Source organism: Xiphophorus couchianus, chromosome 2 (genome assembly GCF_001444195.1).
Source record: "Xiphophorus couchianus chromosome 2, X_couchianus-1.0, whole genome shotgun sequence".
In the NCBI taxonomy this organism is placed as follows: domain Eukaryota; kingdom Metazoa; phylum Chordata; class Actinopteri; order Cyprinodontiformes; family Poeciliidae; genus Xiphophorus; species Xiphophorus couchianus.
Window position 1 is genome coordinate 18,516,949 of NC_040229.1, and position 19,162 is coordinate 18,536,110.

Below are 19,162 nucleotides of genomic sequence, written 5' to 3' on the forward strand. Positions count from 1 at the left end.
TTTTGCAAACCACTCCATACGCGCACGTCACCCTGTGTGAAAACATAACGGAACATATAACAACCAGCCATACGTCGGGACGGTAGACATTGATATTTGTCAGCGTTCCATTATGAGACTGTCGGGGCCGCGTGGCCTAATGGATAAGGCGTCTGACTTCGGATCAGAAGATTGCAGGTTCGAGTCCTGCCGCGGTCGCATTTTTTTATTTTAGAGTTGATGTTTGTGTCAAGTCTTTTCATTGATATAAATAATCCCCGAGCTGCATGTTCAACCCGCCAAGCATTTAACATTAGAGACAGTGGAAACTGCAACAGCTACTAGATGTATTTTGACATATTGAGCCTGGCTTCTAATGTGGACTCAAGGGCGAAGGAAGCCTGGTTGTCGGTCTTGTTTTAGTGCTGCACTTGGCCGTCTCACCCCACTGGATGGTACTTTGCACATCCACATCATATTTGAAATTCAGAGTCGAAATGCATTTTCTGAACTATAAATGCTATTTTCAATTATTTGTAGTCATTCAAATTTTTGAGGTTGCTTTTTTGAGGACCATACTGTTGGCGGGCAGGAGAGGGAGTAGAGAGCCGCGGGGATAAGCGGCACTGCAGTATATAGACTGCTAAAACTTGTCCTTAACATCTTCATTTTCCTTTATCAATAATTGGTGGTTTTACTCTTTAACAATTGCTAGAGTTTTTTTTAATTATTTATGTTCTTTTGGTGGACCATGATTTTCATTGTCCATTTTAACACCTTTGTAGGGGTTAAAATGGACAATGAAGAGTTACTAACATGATATGCTAATGTGAGCTTCCCAATCATTATGTTCAGTCATATTCTGTTTTCAGAATTACAGAAGTCTGATTTACAGACTCCAGCAGCACTTGATGCCATCCCAAGGAGGTATCAAATCAGGTGTGCTGGAGCAGAGTCATGTAACACATGAAAAGCATTGAGAGTCAACAAATTTGATCTCTAACTTTAATGGCCATTGTCCTGCTGGGTGGTTTTTACATATTATTATATATGTAGGATTGCTTTGTATTTTAGCTCCAGGCATTTTCTTTAACTCTACCCATATTTACTGTCCCAGCAACATAATATTTAGGCTTGAATATTTAGTTACAATCTTATCTGATCAGAGTTGTACACTGACCAGATTTTTAGATTGGACCACTATTACTTAGTTAGTTGTAAGTTAGTTGTCTTGTAGGTCTTACCAACAAGACAGATCTATTTGTCTTTTTCAATTTGTCGCTCTAACAAGTATTTCTTCAACGTGGCAAAACTCTTCTGTTTCCTTTTCTTTAAAGGCTGTGGGACTTGATTTCCGACCTCCAGGACATGCTCTCCTTTAGACAGAGCCTCCTCCAGCATGTGAGTAGCTGCATATTTCACTGCCTCCCATTGTCCTGTTAAATATGCCAGAGAACATTAAAATAATATATTTTCTCTTTCATGCAGACAATATCTTTGGAATGCTATGAAGAGTGCCGCTCTGCAGTCACTCGTGTCTGTGCGTGAGAAACAGTAGGCATTGGTTTACCTTGCAACTTGAATGCTTTGAGTCTCGTGGATGCTTTTATTTCATGCTTTCCAAATGTTAATCATGGATTATGTCAGTAAATGGACAGTTGCATTGATTGTTGCTAGCTCAAAACATAACTTCATTTTTATTCATTTGCCCTGTGTCATGCAGGTCTGTGTGTCTGAGATCACAGTAGAGAGATAAATAAATAAGAACATAAGCAAACTAACAATTATATTGAGAACTTAATTACTGGGCCTAAAATTATTTTCTGTGAGTTTTAATGACCAAATTATGCCAGACAGAGTTCAGCTGAAATAAAGGTCAGAGTTTTACCTACTTGTTGGGCAGTTTAATTTGTCATCTGGCAGGTAGGTACAAAGCCTGAAATAGACATTTAAAATAATTACCGAAGTTTATTTAGCAGGCATTTGAAATTCACCATACAATAATAGCTCAACGTGCACTAAAATATTCAAAAGATAAGAATCCCAGTCCCAGTCACATAAGTGAATCATTATGGCCTATACTTTAAATCTGACCATTCATGCTGGAAACTTAACATGTCATATTTATCTAATGGAGGAGGTGTCATCATTAAAACTACTCAGAAAAATTCTCTTTTCCTCCTCACACAAATTTGGAGTTAACTTTTCAGTCCAATCTTAGCAATGGATCATAATGTTAGTTTGCCAATAGAAAGAAAAAAAAAATAAAAATCAAACCTCAAAGATCTTGTATTTCTCAAGAGAGCTCACACTTAGCTGCAGCCATTTATAATCCTTTTACTGGTAAGCTATTTACACTCATTGAAGATTCTAACATAACTGGTCATACTTTTATTTTATTTCTTTAACTGTGCTTTTAACTTTTTACAGAACAAAAGCAAACATTGCCTTTAAATAAGTTAAATAATGACAATTATGAGAAACGTTTTAAGAATAAAATTGGTCCTCATGTTTTGGAATCAATAGCTCCACAATGTGTAACAACTGAATCGTGTCTTAAAAGTCCTATTTTTATTATTATCATTTTGGTTTTAAGTTATAGACCAATGCAAAGCAGTGGATAATTTGGAGGAAAAAAAATGGTTTTCAGACTTTTTTAATAAATGAAAATCTTACAGCATGGCAAGTTTATGTATTTAGCGCCCCTAACTGATGTTTCTACACAAACACAACTGTTTGGCTTCAAGCTGCCTAACTAATAAATAGGATCCACTTCTGTATACATTATTCTCACAGCTGTTTTATGAAGGGCTCAGCATTTGTTAGAGAACATTGTGAACAAGTAGCACCAAAAGGAACACAGCGGGGTCGGGATAAGCCGATGGAAAAGTTTAAAGTGAAGGTTAGGCTACAAAGCTGTATCACAAGATATTTTGTGTCATACAAAACTGCCCAAAGGAAAGCTGTAAGAAGTCAAATTTCCAGATTGTCACAAGCCATATAAAGTGCACAGCAAACATGTGGCAGATGGTGCTCTGCTCCAATGAGACCTAAATAAAACTTAAAAGCAAAACGTTGCTTATTCCAGAAAACCGTCACAGCACATCTCCCTGTCCAGACCATTCCCATTGTAAAACATTGTGGTAGCAGCATCATGCTTGGTAGACATGTACTTTTTCTCAGGGAGATGGTCAGAGTTAAGGGGAAGACGTGGAGTTAAATTCAAGGTAGATGATCAATTAGTAAAGCACCTCACAAGCATATAAAGCTTATGCATTAATTTGCAAGAGGTCTGTTACATTAAGTATCTAAAAAAAATATTGAAGTCAGTGGTTTTATCGTGACAAAAACAGAAAAAGTTCAAAAGCCTAAATTGTTCAGCAAAAATTAAAACGCAACTTGGATTCACTTACACAATTCGTGTTTAATTAGTAGCACAAAAGAAAATCACGTGAAAACAGCTCGGAGTGGGACATCAATCTGCAATTTGAAGATCTTTGCAGAGTTCTTAGTCTGTGATTGGTCAATTCGCGGCCCTGGTCCTGGCATGATGTCAGTGCGGGAGCTGGTTGTCAGACAGTGGAGGAAGAGCGCAGGCTGGAGGAGAGACAGAAGCTGGAGGACTGAGGATGGAGAAGGATCTATTGACTCTGTCTGCATGGAAACCAGATGTAAACGCAGGGAAAATCCACCTGGAAGATTCAGCACGACCTCAAATTGAAGACATTTTGGCTCTAGAGTTTTGCTCTGCTTGCGACACACAGGTCAGAAACGCCTCTGGAAATCGACAAATCTGCTCGCGTATCAGTGCATTATAAATGTATTTAATCTTTCCAGGTATAACATTTTTCAACGATGATGATGGATGCTTATTACAAATGATTTTTTATTTTATTTTATTTTTTTCACAAGAGCAGATATCGTATTTAAAGGGTGGAAACACCCTTGTGCCTCATTTACAATAAGAGCGCACACAGCGCTAAATGGTCTTTAAACAACCCTAAAACCCTTGCTGGACAAATCCCCAGAATGTTAAAGGCTTCTAGGACCCCAGGCCTTCTGTTATGTTCAGGAACAATTTTGGTTTTTTTAAATTTTTTATTTTTTTATAACATATGTGCGGATTAGTCCTTGTGATGTGAAATAATCTAGTTTCAGAAGTAGGCCAATCACAACTCTCATTAAAAGTAGGGAATCTTGGCCCTCGGGAGAACTAAAGAGCCAACAGATAATTAGAGCCTCTTAAAGCCCAGCTCAATTTAGATTGGAAATATTTTTATTGTTATTATTAGGAGGAAAAAAAATGCAGTTTTGTTTATTCGAACATCCTTTCGCCTGTGATGATGTCAGGTTCGTGTTAATGCTTTTCAGATCACGTTATACAGTGAGGTAAAATACCCCTTTAATGCAAACTTAAGTTAAATCTGAAGCACCATGATGTTGGTCCAAAATAGTAACCTAATAAATAAGAACAAAGCATTACAGACAGTAGAATTAAATTAAGACATCAACTTAAAGTGGTAGGGTGATACAATGCACTAAGTTACTTGGTGAAAACATTTAAAAATAAAAAGAAAACAATGACGAAAGAGAAGTGTTACACGTCACAACCCTCCTGGAATGTTTACCTGGGTTTTTTTTAATTATTATTAATAATTATGTAAATGAAGATAATATGCTGTTTTGTATTTCTAATATGTTCCAGACATTAAATACGTCTTCTTTACACTTCGCGATTAGTCTGAAAAACGTCAGTGGGCCTCCGCTGGGGCACGTTCTGACCTATCGCGAGAAAACGGGATAATCGCCTCAAATACTTAAGGCAGAATATTTTTTGTTGTTGTTTACGGTGATGATACAAATCTTTCATCAATTGAGGGTCAAATTAACTGGGGTTGTATAAATATTCCAGGCCCTGTGAAGACGCCTCATCCTCATCGTTATGCCAGAAGATTGCTCAGCATACCTAAAGTGCAGAGGGGGGTCTGTTTCTGTCTTTGGTTATCTAGCTGTATGAGTTTTAAATACCTGTCATAAAGCTAGATAACCGAAAGTAGAAATGACTTCCATCAGCTGTGTGTTCGCCCCTGAGGAAGGCGTGTGTGTGTGTGTGTGTGTGTGTGTGGGGTGATGTTGCTCCACAGGAAGATTATCATGGTAAGAAACATTTGTTGCTGTAAGGATTGTTGGTGATGGATGATAAAATTAAACGTAACAAATAGCTTTTAAAAAAAATAATTTCAACATGCTTCTATTGCGTGTTATTTCTGTATTACAAAAGACAAGTAATTGTCTTCCATAGCAAAAATGCACATCAAATCATAGAGTGTAACGCTATATATATATTATTATATAAGGTAATCTTTCTCTTGTGTATGCATTTCACTCAAATGTCTTGTATTTCTATGAATTTCCTAGAGTTATTTTGAATTGACTGAGGCCTCAAAGCTGACAATTTGACCCTATTTTGTTGTAACCTGTTATCTATTCCTGGGGAACCCAAAACGCCATGTTAACATTTCAAAAGAATTTCAGTTTCAGGTAAAATTAATTATAGAAGGTGATTACTAGTAAACACACAAATTAAGATTGTATTGTTTCAAGCCAGTTTATTTCTGATATGATCTGCTAATTAACATTTTATTTATTCATTCTCTTTTTTATATTGTCCTTTTGTTCCTTTTAATTCATCTCACAATGTGATGACATGTGAACAACACTAGTGAGTTTACTAATTAGTTTGGGGTTGTTTGTTGAATCAGCTTGAAACGTTAGCAGGAAAACAGACACTGACCATGATGATGACCACGCTTGGTCACAATGTGTCAATCAGTGCTGATTTTACTTCTATTAACTTGTAAAATAAAGGCATAAAAAATTACTTTTTTCACCTACTTTGTGGTGTGATTTGCTCACTTTTACGAGCACAGTGGAACCCTTTTTTATTTTCATTTTTAGATTTTTTTTTAATTGAAAGTAAGAATCCCCATTCTTAGAAAGTTTAGATTTTTCCCACAGTTCCTAATTTGTCCCCCCCAACTACTTCAATCAGACAAACATTTTGTGCAAACCTTTTTTAAAACAACACAACTAAACATGACTTACACAGACTATGACACTATACCACTAATACTATCCTGTTGAGGATTACTCTTTGTCTGCTTCTTACTAAGCTCCAAACAAGCTGTATAAGTGAACCTACTGTTTATTTATGCACCAGGGGACTGAACATTTTTTACATTTTTGATCTTGATGCATTAAGATCAAAGATCCCCTTCTCAAAATTATTAGGGGAAAAAAAACTATCCTTTGATATGTAACCTTGTGATCACCAGTCAGACCTGGTGATGGCCAATCAAGTGAAAACTAGACCAATTGATTGGTGCTGAAAGGGTAGAGGTGAAGAAACGGTGTCCCTCTAACAAGAGAAGAGATCTCTGTTTAGTTATTTAATTAAATCACCCCGAATCTGCCTTTGGCCAGTATGAGATTATTAATGACATTATCAATAAAATATTATTATTATTTTTATTTTTGACTCTTTCCAAACACATCCAGTTTTTCTACTCTTCCTTTCAAGCTAGTGTCTAGGAGTTATTTATAATTTTACATTTGAATATAAATTAGTTGCTTCTAATTGCTATCTGCTCAGATAGCTAGTCTGCAATCAGCTGCTCTGCAGATATTGTTAGCTTTTGTAGGAAAGATAGGTTGCTCTTCTGTGATTTTCACACCACACTTGTCCATATTTCCAGAATTTGGAAACTGTAAAATAATTTTTTCTTGTAAGCCAGATATAGGACCCTTCTGTAAGCCAGCTGACCAGCAGTGTCAAACAACAGATGAGGGAGGGGCATCACTGTATTATCAAAGGCTATACAGTAAAAAAAAAAAAAAAACTCTGGTCATGACAGAACTTTCCCTGGTATTTTATGAAAAAAACTGTAAACTGAAACAATAGGACAAAAAAAATGTTAGTAGTGTTAAAGCATGTTTTTAAACCTTTGGTATTTATCAATTCTGTTCACCCATGTCTACTCAGGACACATTGCCCCACCAGCCTTGTCGGGGCTCATATTGATTTGTCCTTTTCAATACTATTCACATAGCAAAGAAAACACAGCCTCAATTATAACTTTGTTTAGATAAAAGAAAAGAAAAGCTAATGCTTTGTCCAAACCTTCCAGAACCTCTAATAAAGCAGCTGACGAGTGAAGCACAGGGTTAAAAAAAAACACTTGGCGTCTGTGTTTAAAATCTCGAGTTCTTTGGAGCACATTGTGCGTTGGCTCAATGAGAAGGCCAAGGCCGTCCTGCAGGCAGGAGCTGAACTTCTAAACTTGGTACTTCAGCTCTATGCGTGTTGCATGCACTCAGTTCGAAGAATGCCACTAGAGCCTAAAGAGCTCCAAAGTGAGATGAGTTTTCATTCATTCTGTTAACTAGCTGTTACTGTCAACCCGGACTAATTGCTTAGTTTCTTAGTCAGGTATTGGATATGTGAAAAGGCTGTGGCCTGAGTCCTTTCCGGAGCTTTCCTCTGTTATAGGTAGTGTGTGAACCTGGTGTACCTCTTTAAGAAGGGGAATAGAAAACACTTGAGGCTTATGCATGGAATCAGGTCGTCCTTGATTTTTACCTTTGTACCCGTATAATGTGGGAGATTTTTTTTTTCTGGGGCTTTTATTGCAGTAGAATACACACTCATGTCCTGAAAACAAACTGGTCTTTGTAGTTGCGCAGAGCTTTAAAAGTGTTCTATACTATGCACTGCTTGGGAAAATATCAATGTTTTTAATAATGGCCCTTCATTTAAATGCTGTCCACAATTACAATAATTCCCTTGAATGAATAACACTCTCATGTTCCCTTGTCTGTGAACATCAAAATTCCTTAACAGAGTCATCATCAAACAAAAACAAGAAGGGGAAAATGGCTGGTCCGAATTTGCCACCTCCTCCGACACCCTCGCCTGTTTTTACCCAGAAGCCCCTGGTGCCATCTGTATCGCCAGTGGAGACACTTGGCTTTGCCAGGAGATAGACAAAGACCTGGAGCATGGGCATGCTCAGAGGAGCCATCTTGGGAGATCATTCATCGAGACATCTAAAATGGCTGGGCTGGCACTTGAGGTGAGCTGCATCATGGTTTACTGTTGGGTACCAGTGATGGTCAGTGGGGTTGAGGAGGAGGCGACTTACGGGGGGAAAGGAGAGAAGAAGAGTTTCCCCCATTTCCTCCACAGTCACACATGGCCTCTCTCTCGTCTGCTGCGGTCTGCTTCCGTTAATTAGCAGTTAAGGGGTGATGTGAGGAAGGGGGGTGAGGATTGGTGGTGGTGGTTGGTGTTGGTTGCGGGGGGTGCTGGGTAGCAACAAAATTAATGAGCTGGCACAGGTTGAAGGAAACCTGCCATCCTCTCTTGTCATGGTGCTTCTTTATTCCCCAGGCACACCAGGCAGTTCTCAGCACAGCATGTTTCCACCTGATAAATATTGCAGATTAATGCATGCAACACTGGGGTTTTCCTAAAAAAATTGCAACGTTTCAAAAAGTGTATTTATGTATGTTATTGTGCTGGAAAATTTCTGACGCTAATAAAACAAATAGGACATACTGGAATCATTTAAGATAAAAAAAAAAACCCATCTGTGGTCAATCATGCTCACTCGTTTTCTTAGATATTTGTTTGCTACACATTTTCTTGCGTCAAATCATTTATTTTTGAGCATGAAGCTGCGTGCTAGTATTCAGTAAAAATGCACTTCTGTTGCAATGGTTGCAGAGTGAATCAAAAATATTTGCACCTGCACAAAGATACTCCAAATATTTCCCAGTGGATCTTGCACAATAATTCTTTGCCCTTAGATTTATTTTTCAGCTCCTTGCCTTGTAATTGTAAGTAAGCGATATGAGTACGATTAGAAGAATACGATGAGAAACCTTTTTCAGGATACAGAAAGCAGACTGTTCTTTCAAATCATTACAGATATCAAGGGTTCAGAATTTTACAAGTATCACGGCTCTAGCCTCATGCCCATATACACGTGCAAATCTCTCGTTATCATGCCGCTTAGCTGGCCTGCAGTGGCTCTGGCAGCAACCCAAGGCGGAAAAGTGAGACACATGAGCGTGTGTGTCCTTGGCCAACATGTGCAGCTGCAAAGCTTGTGTGTTAATGAACAGCGCCATGCATTTTCACATTATCATTCAGCCTCGTACTCTCTCTCACTCTCTCCCTCCCTCAATAGCTGCTCGCCCGACAACACCCCCCATCGCCACCCATTCCCTTCGAAAAGCCTGCTTTCTCACCATTGTGGGAACTGGTGGTGCGGCGGGCCCGGGCTGGGGGGCAGGGTGGGAAAGGCCCTCCAGACTAGACATGAGCAGATGCCTGAGACATTAGACCGTCGTGCGGATCACCAGGGTCGGACGAGGCGCTGAGTTTTAATGTGTGGGCAAGTGTATGTGTGTTTGATATGTGTGTGATGGTGATGGTGATGGGGAAGGGGAAGAGGAAAAGAAAGGGGGGTTAGTCCAGGCCCTGAAGTGCCACCTGACTGTTCATTAGTCTATTCAGTCTACTCTGCATGTCTGAAAAACATGGAGATACAACATTTTCAGCTAAATGAGAGGAATTTCCCAGGAATTAGACATGCATTCAGAGATAATATGCATATGACGTCCAGTCTCTTGATGAAGCGTCTTTGGGTTGCAACAGTAGCACGAGGTACAATATTTGTACAATTTCCTATAAGAATTTGATTGTAATCTTTGCTGTTTCCCGCACTTACATTTCTTTATGTTATATTAACATAATATGTGTTCTTGTGTCAGGTTATAAAAAGATAAAATCCAATGTTAAAACTAACAAAAGTTTAACCCATAAAATTAATGTAACAATTTGGCAACATTTTATTTTTGCATTTAACAAATATTTCAGAAAATAAATTATGTAGGTTTACCATAGGAAAAAAAACACTTTAACTAGATTTAAATTGATATTCTAAAAGTATACACTCAGCATTTTTTTTTGCAATCATTTAAATATTTTTTCTCAAAATTCATTCAACTAATTTACTGACCCAGCATTAGATGAGTGATTATAACAGTTGGATGAACCAATATTTTAAAGTAAATTATTACCAGAATCTTTAGATAGGATTGTTTAAAAATAAACGTAGCAACTTTTGTTAAAATATAATAAAATTTTAAGATTTTGAGGACTTTCATATATTGTCCTCCAGGTTTCTCTTTTGTACTCTTTCTTAAAAAAAGGTCCAAATAAAATAGTTTGTTTGGGATGAAGGGATAAAATGTCAAATAGTAACAAACTTTTTAAATGTACTCCAAGGAAAAGAAAAAATCTTATAAAGTCTTATATTTAATACCCCAAAAACTCCTTTCTACAGTGCAAAAATCACACAAAACATTTGGTGGTACCCTGTATCACTGACTGACTCAGCTGAAGTCGGGGCTGTGACCAGAGGAGCTGAGTGATGTAACCAGCAGATAATAGTCATTAATGATACCTAACTCTATTTGTGTGGCTCTACAATATGGGTAAAGCTTTTGTAGCCCACATGTCAACATGTGATTTCCTCTAGGGACTAAACTATCTTTATAGCTGTATTAGAGTAGCTCAGCTATGATGTACAGTATTACTGTTTCAGGCCATTTCAGGAGACAAGAGAGGAGGTAGTTAATAGCACAGCTTTCTCTTTCCTGCTATGTCTGGAAATGCAGAGATACAGAAGGTTGAATTTAAAACAAGACTGAATACTAATCCCCCAGGGAAAGGTAGGAAGAAGGGAGGACTAAACAGAAAAGAGATGGCAGCCATGTTGGAGAGCCATGCTATTACATTCAGCAGCTGATAGGAGTAGAAGTATGTGTGTGTTTGTTGGGAGGTTTGCAACACTGTTTGTTTTCATTTTTACTAAAGAAGAGTTTAGTCCCTGTTTCTGAGTTGAAAAAAAATGAGTGACAGATATTTTTATTTATTGGAGTAAAACCAAATGACACCAACAGCATAAACTCCTCTGTGATATCCTCTTTTTACTCTGGCTAACGCTGCTCTGTTTTTAATCTGCTCTGCAACAAAGAGTCTTTAAACCAAGAAAGTCTGAAATCAGAGCGACGGGGGGAGCGAGGTCAGCAGGTCTGGCAGAGTCAGAAGGATTTAGGGCTTTAACACCTCTGAATCCATCTCTGCGTGTACATATCTTTAAATTTGACTTAAAATTGCATATCCCCCTAAAGAAAGTGGCACAATGGGACACATGATTACCTGGCCTTTCTTCTTCCCTACCGGTGTTATCCATTATTAACTATGTATTACCTCTTCTTCACTGGATTTTCAGAGCTGTGGAAATTATAATGTATGACATGATGAAGTGACAACAGCCGCTCACTATCCATTCTGTGTGGGTGCAGCTGTGTAGCCATAGTAGCGATAAAATGTTAATACCACACAGTTCCTGGGTTACCTTCTCACTATGTGTGGACACTACTAATGTTTTAACCCCACTGAGGTATATATATATATATATATATATATATATATATATATATATATATATATATATATATATATATATATATATATATGTATATATATCTTGGATGAGGCTCCAATGTGGGTCAATCGGGGCTCACTGGGTGTCTTTACTGCAGCTTCGGCTAAGACTAATCTAGGACGAAGCTGAACATTAAGTATATTAGAGGAAGATGGAAAGATGCTCCCACATCCCAGGCTTTTCAGGGGGTCCTCTGTGCTCCAATGAAAGGAGAGAAGAATTGGGTGACTGAGCCTTTAATGCGGCAGCCCTTCGTAATCATAGCGCGTGCTATGAGGCTGTGGGGTAAAAAGATGGTTAGGAAATCCTTGATGTGACCTCATTTTTCTTTCCTCATGTTATCTTGTTTTTGTAGCAATGAAGTTTGAGACTCGGCTTTAAAATATACCATACTTTACAAATTTGTAACTTAAAAGCTCTGCTAAGAATCAAGTCAAGTTCAAGTTCATTGGTGGTGTCGTTCCGTCTGGGGAGAGTTGGGAACGTCTGTGGCCACCCTGGAGTTAAAGAATACAACCAAGACGGGAAGGAGGAGGTGGTGTGTGAGGAGTACATAGCCTTTGACCTCTTTTAGGGTTGCTATGGGATAGAGGCCGCTCAGTTCAGCAATGTAAGATTGAAAAGGCCAAATTGTCAGAGCTGTCCAGCAGACGTCAACTAACCCACCACCCCCACCTCCTCTGCAAAACACACACAAACTCAAACCCATTCACACCTACTCACAGATGGCACGGGCCAGCTTGGGAATGTTAGCTGCAAGAGAGGGAGAGAGAAAACACTTTATGTTCATCAGAGACTGCGATAATTCAACTAGTTGAAAGTCTGCAGCCCTTGTTCGGCACATTCTGCTGGATCATTCGGCACCTCATCCTACACAAATTTACACCTTCTTGGGGATTGAGTTACTGTGATAAAACATTTGTTGGACTTTATCAAACAAAATCTTCATAAATGACATTATTTTCTTGTTTATTTCTTCTGCCAAACGATACCATGCATGCAATTTAAAGGTGTACTTAACATCATCACACCATTTGTCACCATTTGAGAAAAATACCCATTGTATTTCTTCTAAATCGATCTAAAATGAGGTATTACATCAGTGGATCTCCCATTTCTGTTCCTGCACACAGTAGCTGCTCAGCATTTTGTGTTTGACTCATTGCGTGTCAGAGTGGGCATGCAAATCCACAGATCGTAATGCGTGCACGTTCCACAGCCCCTCTGCAAACGTGTCCGAGTGTGGCCTCATTTAAGGTTGCATTCATACGAAGGAGGGGTCCAGCGAATAAAAGAAGCTGTATTTGCATACGCTGCATGCCGTCTGCAGAGAGGGAGCAGCTATCCCCCCCCCACTACTAAAAAAAAAGAAAAAAAGATATCAGAGGTGGACAAAGAGAACGAGGACAAATCCTTCATTGTGGGCACGGTGGGAGAAAGGGCTCATCTGAATTGGGGAGTGGGTGAAAATTGGCAGAGAAAGAGTTTGTGCTGGTTCCCTGCGGGGATAAAAGCATTAAGCGTTACTGTCTGAAAATGGAGGAGAAGAACAACATGCAGAGCTAAGGAGGCTTTCATTTTACAGTGCATGAAAAGGAAGGTTTTTTTCCTGAAACACTTCCTCCACTTCTTGATGTGCAAAATAAAAAAAATCATGCACAACATGTAAATGTACTGTTGTCAAAACAGACTCATTACAATTTTGTAAAACCAAAGAGCTTCAGTTTTAATGACTGTATATTGTTCCCCACAAAGCGGCGTTTCTCTGACTTCTATGGTTTATTGTTTGCTTTTTATGGGCTTTTTGTGTTTAACTGTAAATTCTTGACGTAACTCTTTCAATGAATGCTCTAGCAACTCTACTTAACCTGCCCCAGTTTAATTTTTATTTTGTATTATCTTCTATATTGTGATGTTAAGAAACATCTTTCCTATTCTATCTTTTTTTTTTTTTCATTCTTGTAATAATGGGAGGCATAATTTATTTCATGGGTAGTGCAAGAAATTGACAAACTAAGTTGGATTTGCATGCTAATGATTCCCTCCACCTTTCTTGTTCAGGATAGGACCAGAACTCTGAAGATCTCTGCACCTGGCTTTGGGGACCAAACTCAGCATGAAAAAATGAAAAAATAAAAATTTCACTATACCTACAGGACTCTGAGCATTGAATCTGAATCTGACTCTGTGAATGGATTGTACTTATATGAACTTTACTGAGTTGAATTTGCAATATAGATAATTAAAGTTAATGCTATACTGTTGTAATAAAGTGTATAATTGAACATTTTCAGAAACAAATCAAAATGAGTAGATTTCTTACCCAACATAATGTGTATTACTGTAAAAAAATGTTATTGTTGAATTCTCTTTTCTATCTGATATAATGAATTAATGATCATTTGTACAATATAAATGTGAAATATGAATAATTAAATGTATTGCTGTCAAGACAAAAATTGTAAATGTCATATTTGTGCTTTACTAATTTCTAATATACTTATTTTTATCCATTAGATATATTTTGGAATGTTGTTCTTTAAGTATGCAATAAGTAATTTGATTAGTAGTTATATTATCTTATGTTCTATTGCTTTACAGTATTTTTGTGTATTTTAATGGTTAATGAGTGTGTCTAAATTATTTAATTAATTCATTACATTATAGCACCGGCTTAAATGTTTACATGCATGTATTAGACTTTGGTTATTGTTTCTGAGTATAAATTTTAGAAAATCAACTCAGATATTGTGGAGCCAATCATTTATTAAAATGTCCTCAACCAGATATCTTCATTCGTTTTATTTGAACAAAATTAATTCTTTCAGAAATGACTTGACAGAAGTTAGTTATTGTTATAACATGACTGAACCCACAGTCAAAAAAAAAAAATCCTATGATTATTAGGTTATTTTGGTCTCTGAATTGTAAAAGCCTTTGTGTTGTCCTGTGATGATGCTAATAAAATGAACAGAAAAAAATATCTATGCAACCCACAATTAATAAACAATTACATTTTACAGCAACCTCAGGGTTCATAAACACAGGGGATGTTCTTTCTCAAAAACGACAACTGATTTAGAAATAAGACTTGACTTGTGATGAAAGCATAAAACGTGACTAAAACATATTTTATAAGCATCAACTGCCTCAGGGTTGGGAAGCTCTCAAGCTTTCAAGTTTGGCTGTAGCATTATACAGATGTTGCTTCACAAAGTTTGACAGGAACAAGTCTTGCAATTCTTTGGATCTTATATTCACACTGCTGTTATAAACATACAAACCTTAGCAGCTATGAACAGCATTAAGAATTATCTTTAGGGTGTATTTGTTTCAAAGTTAAAAATTCATGTTGCTAGAATGTGAACATTTGACTAAAATGTATATGTTTTTAATACACATGCTCCAAAACTGGTTTTACAGCCTTAGTAACTTTTTCCACGCTATTTAATAATCCAAGATTATATTCACATGGTAGTGTGCGTGACGGTGGGCTGGGGACGCGTTGGAGTGACCCCTCATTAAGTTTTAATTAGAAGAAGCAGACCGAGGGACGTGCGCTGAATCGCTGAGGCAAAGAAATAAAAAGTTCAACAGCCTCAAAACTCAGCGGGAGGGGAAATCACGTCGACCGCTGTTAAATAGGCTACTGTAGTGGTATTTGTGGTGATTAAATAATTTTTCAGCAACAGTGGTCCGCACGTTGAGCACGTTTTGCGGCAGCAGTCCAATGAGAGTTGCTTGCTTACTCAAATGTGTCACTGCCCAGCGGGAGCCCGGAGTTTTTCTAGATTAAATTTGGGATTACGGGCTATTCCTGAGGTCAGTGACCGACTCCTGCGTCCGGAGTCAAACAACAGATGGACACGCGTGTAAGGTCACAGGGGGATTATTTCCTTCGTATTATGTGAAAACATTCAAAGCGCCCAAAAGGGACAATAGAAAGTGCAGTCATGGTTTGTGTGTCCAAAAAGATGTGTAAATTGCACCATCTTGAAAAAGATTTATGTTTTTTTTGTTTTGTTTATTTGTGTATTTTTTCCATTCTGTTCAGTTCTGAGAAATAAATGTAATTTATACGTTTATATATGTATAGAATATACGTTTTTTTAATGATTAAGAATAAAAATTCATTTTTGAATAGTAGTATACCTGCTATATTTTTTATAAAGATAATCACTTTAGTATAACAAAAAATATGTTAAATAATAACACAGTAAATGCAAGCTAAAAATATTCTTCCAAAGGTTTAAACCAACATTGTTTAAACCGTGACTGTGGTGTGATAATTGTGAGTAAAAATATAACATTATTACACAAAGATTAAAAAATATAATTTTCAGACGTTTATTTTCATCTAAAAAGCAGCAAAAATATTCATATTGCTTCTAAAATAATAAAGAAATACAATTATTATTGCAGTTTCAGCGATGCATAATAATAAAAATAATGTTGTGTTTGAAACACAATCGTAAGGGAAACAAATAATAAACAGCCACTTGATTTATTAGCAACATTGGTGATTCTTACACATTTTTGCTGATGTTGGCTGTTTAGTCGGAGTAGTCAATCTTTGCTTTTAGAAAAATATAAAACTGCTCAATAGTCCATACCTGAAGAAAAAAAAATACCTGATTTTCAGCAGGGTTAAAGGCATTGCTTAGCTACAGGTGGGGGAGGGGCAGGGATGTTCTACTCTGTGCTCCATACAGTAGGAGAAACTCTGGTCACTACAGCACCTTCTTTTATATCTCCTTTGAACGTGGTAAATAAGGGATGCTTATTGTAAAGAAACCATCATATTATAATTGCATTAAACATTGTAATATGAAAACTAAACACTTAACAAATTAGCTCAAATGGGGAGGCTGAACATTGCCTGAACAACGTGTGTTTTTGCAGCTGCATTAAGAATAGCTTGTTCAAGCCCTGTTTGTTCCACGTCTTTTAAATTTTAAATCACACACTTTACACCGGTGCAGTTCTCAATCACATAGGCCCAAGATGGAGTCAGCATGTTTTCCATCCATCTAAACACCACAACAGTGGCTGATCTCTGTGATTAGTTCCCCCTCTCTGGATGAAAGGAAAGCAATTAGTGAAATCAGCCTCTGTAGAGGCTGGACTTAAATGTTCAGATGATTTTGTAAAATCCCGTCACGCTATTGTGAATTTCATCATTAACGGAGAGCAGTTGGTGTTGGTTTTACCCAGCAACCTCAGCAAATGTGTACTTTACATGTTCCCAGTCTAACAAACAGAGAAATCCATGTCTCCTAATTAAAGCTGCTTCAGCATCCTTTCCTCGTTTTGGTGGAGGTAATTGCTGGGATATCCCTGATGAGGTAAACATTACTCTTTGATGAACATCTTCAGCTGGTCAGGGACTTGTTGGTGAAGTTCCGCGGCCGGCTGGGGGTCAGAAGGGTCAGGATGCGGACAGTTCCCCAGAGGACAATAAATGGGCCAAAGAGATACAGAGGTCAGGAGCTCTCTGAGGCAGGATCAAAGGGTCAAGGACAGCTAATTAAGTGGCCATTTCCGCCTTTTCCCAAGTGACCACTGGACTCAAAGTGGGACAAATAAATGGGAAGAAAAGTTCATATAACCAAGTTAATACAACCACATTTTCTACATGTTTCAGAAAGCTGCTGAGCAGAATCTAATGAGAAAAATACAAAGCATGCACCAAATTAAACTTTGCCTAAAAGATGACAGTATATAATCTTAGTGCCGAAACATTTTTCAGGGAAAGGAAGCATCGTCTAAAAGCTCTCTGTGTCTTGCCAGTCTGTGAATATTCAACCATGTGCACAAATCTTTTTGCATAAGAATGGAGACGAGGGCCTGTGAACTCCTCTGACACTGACCTCTCTCCCAGGATGTGAATAGTTTCACTCCCGGCGGCATTTCAGTCAGACCTGAGAGCCTTGCTGCAGCTTGCCTATAATCAGGCTGATTTAATGCATCCTACAAGTCCCGTCTTCCTCATCATGCAGCCCACAAATGCTGTTTCAGAGGAGTCACTGTGTGGCTTTTCACTGCATCCAGGCAGCCACACACACAAACACACACAAACACACACACACACACACACACACACACACACAGACACACAGCCCTGCCTCTGGGCCTGCTGCCAGAGGAGCCAGTTTGAAACAACAGAGGGGGTTTCTCTTCTGAGGTCTCATTAAAATCAGCATGTCCTCTTTAGAGGAGATGCTGCTCTATCAAGAACATTTAGGAGTTATCATCTCCAATTTATCTAAATTAATTTGTTATATAAAGGCCAACTGTGTAAATATTGCACAGTTGACACTGAAGTCATCATATTTTTGTTTTTGTAAATCTTGAGTGTTCATGCATTAAAATAAATGTAATCAAACCTTATGCACTGTATTAATGAAACTTTGTAATAAGTAATCCAGCAGCTGAGCTGAACTAAAGAGAAACCACATTTGGTGCTAAAACAATTTACAATAATTGTTGCTTTGGTCTCTTGAATTAACTCAATGATTTATGTTCAAATCAATTGTTAGTAAATAGCGACGTTTTCTATTTCATTGTATTTATTTTCGGAAAAAAAGTGAATTATTATAACTAAGTTTATTTTAGTGATGAAATGAATTTAGTCATGAGAAACAGAAAATAATCCAAAATATGCATAATTGTTGGTTTAAACGAGTCGAAGCGGTGCTGAAACGACAGAACCGCAGTCGTTTTCTGGAGAGATTTTTTCCTTTTTCTTTTCTTCTTTTTTGTAACCATAACATAAATCATAAATCACTAGATAGTGACTGGTAATAGATAATTTAAATATATAATTTGTAAAATTTTGCCTTTGTATAAATATCTTCCCCCCACTCTTTTTAAGGTGAAGAGCTTAATGCTTTTATTAACATTTCTCCGCACAGGTTTTGGTTGAAAGGCCTCTGTTGATTGGCTTACGCCACCCTCAGTCCCGCCTCCTGTTGCAGATTGATTCTCTGGTTGTAATTCGGTTTAAAGAAGATCGCAGGGCCTTTCAGTTCTCTGCTGCAGGCGAAATTCTGCTACATATAAATCCGTCAGGTGAGACTTAAAGGTTTAAAATCGATAAAATGAATCAAATTAAACATGGTCTAAAAAATAAATTAAATGTATTTTTTGTTTTACCAGTGCAAATGATTTACACAATTTGCACTGATAATTATTAAATGAATATGTACACATACGAAAGCTGCACAAACTACTATATTCTCCACCGATCCACTCATAGAAGTCAAACCAAACATGCTATGCGTCATTTCCCTCCCCCCAACAATTAAATCAGTCAGTTCATTTTGACGTGAAAGCAATTATCTGCAATTCCGTTTTTGAAGCACTTTGATTGCACTTGCCAGGAAGTTGAATTTGATATCCTACATCTCAGAAATGCGAAACATAACATTCACATCTTTCATTTTTCAAGCAAAGTGCTGACATCGCTGGCATGTTGACTCTTATTCAGAAAATATGTTCAAGTGGCCTAATGAAGCTTCTTTTAGCGACTGAAAGAAAAAAAAAAAATTTTATTCAGACTTTAGTAATTGTCAGTTTGCGATAAACGGCCCTAACTGTTTTGA

At 37.6% G+C, this 19,162-nt stretch overlaps 1 long non-coding RNA gene and 1 other non-coding gene across 2 annotated transcripts; both read left to right on the forward strand.

Moving 5' to 3' along the window:
- The first annotated feature begins 125 nt into the window (after positions 1 to 125).
- trnar-ucg (transfer RNA arginine (anticodon UCG)) lies at positions 126 to 198 on the forward strand. The gene has a single exon. It is a non-coding gene; the product is annotated as a tRNA-Arg (tRNA).
- A 3,343-nt stretch (positions 199 to 3,541) lies between these two features.
- Positions 3,542 to 14,345, forward strand: LOC114135802 (uncharacterized). Its single transcript, XR_003593662.1, has 3 exons — positions 3,542 to 3,743; positions 7,880 to 8,111; positions 13,620 to 14,345. It is a non-coding gene; the product is annotated as an uncharacterized LOC114135802 (long non-coding RNA).
- The last annotated feature ends 4,817 nt before the right edge of the window (positions 14,346 to 19,162 follow it).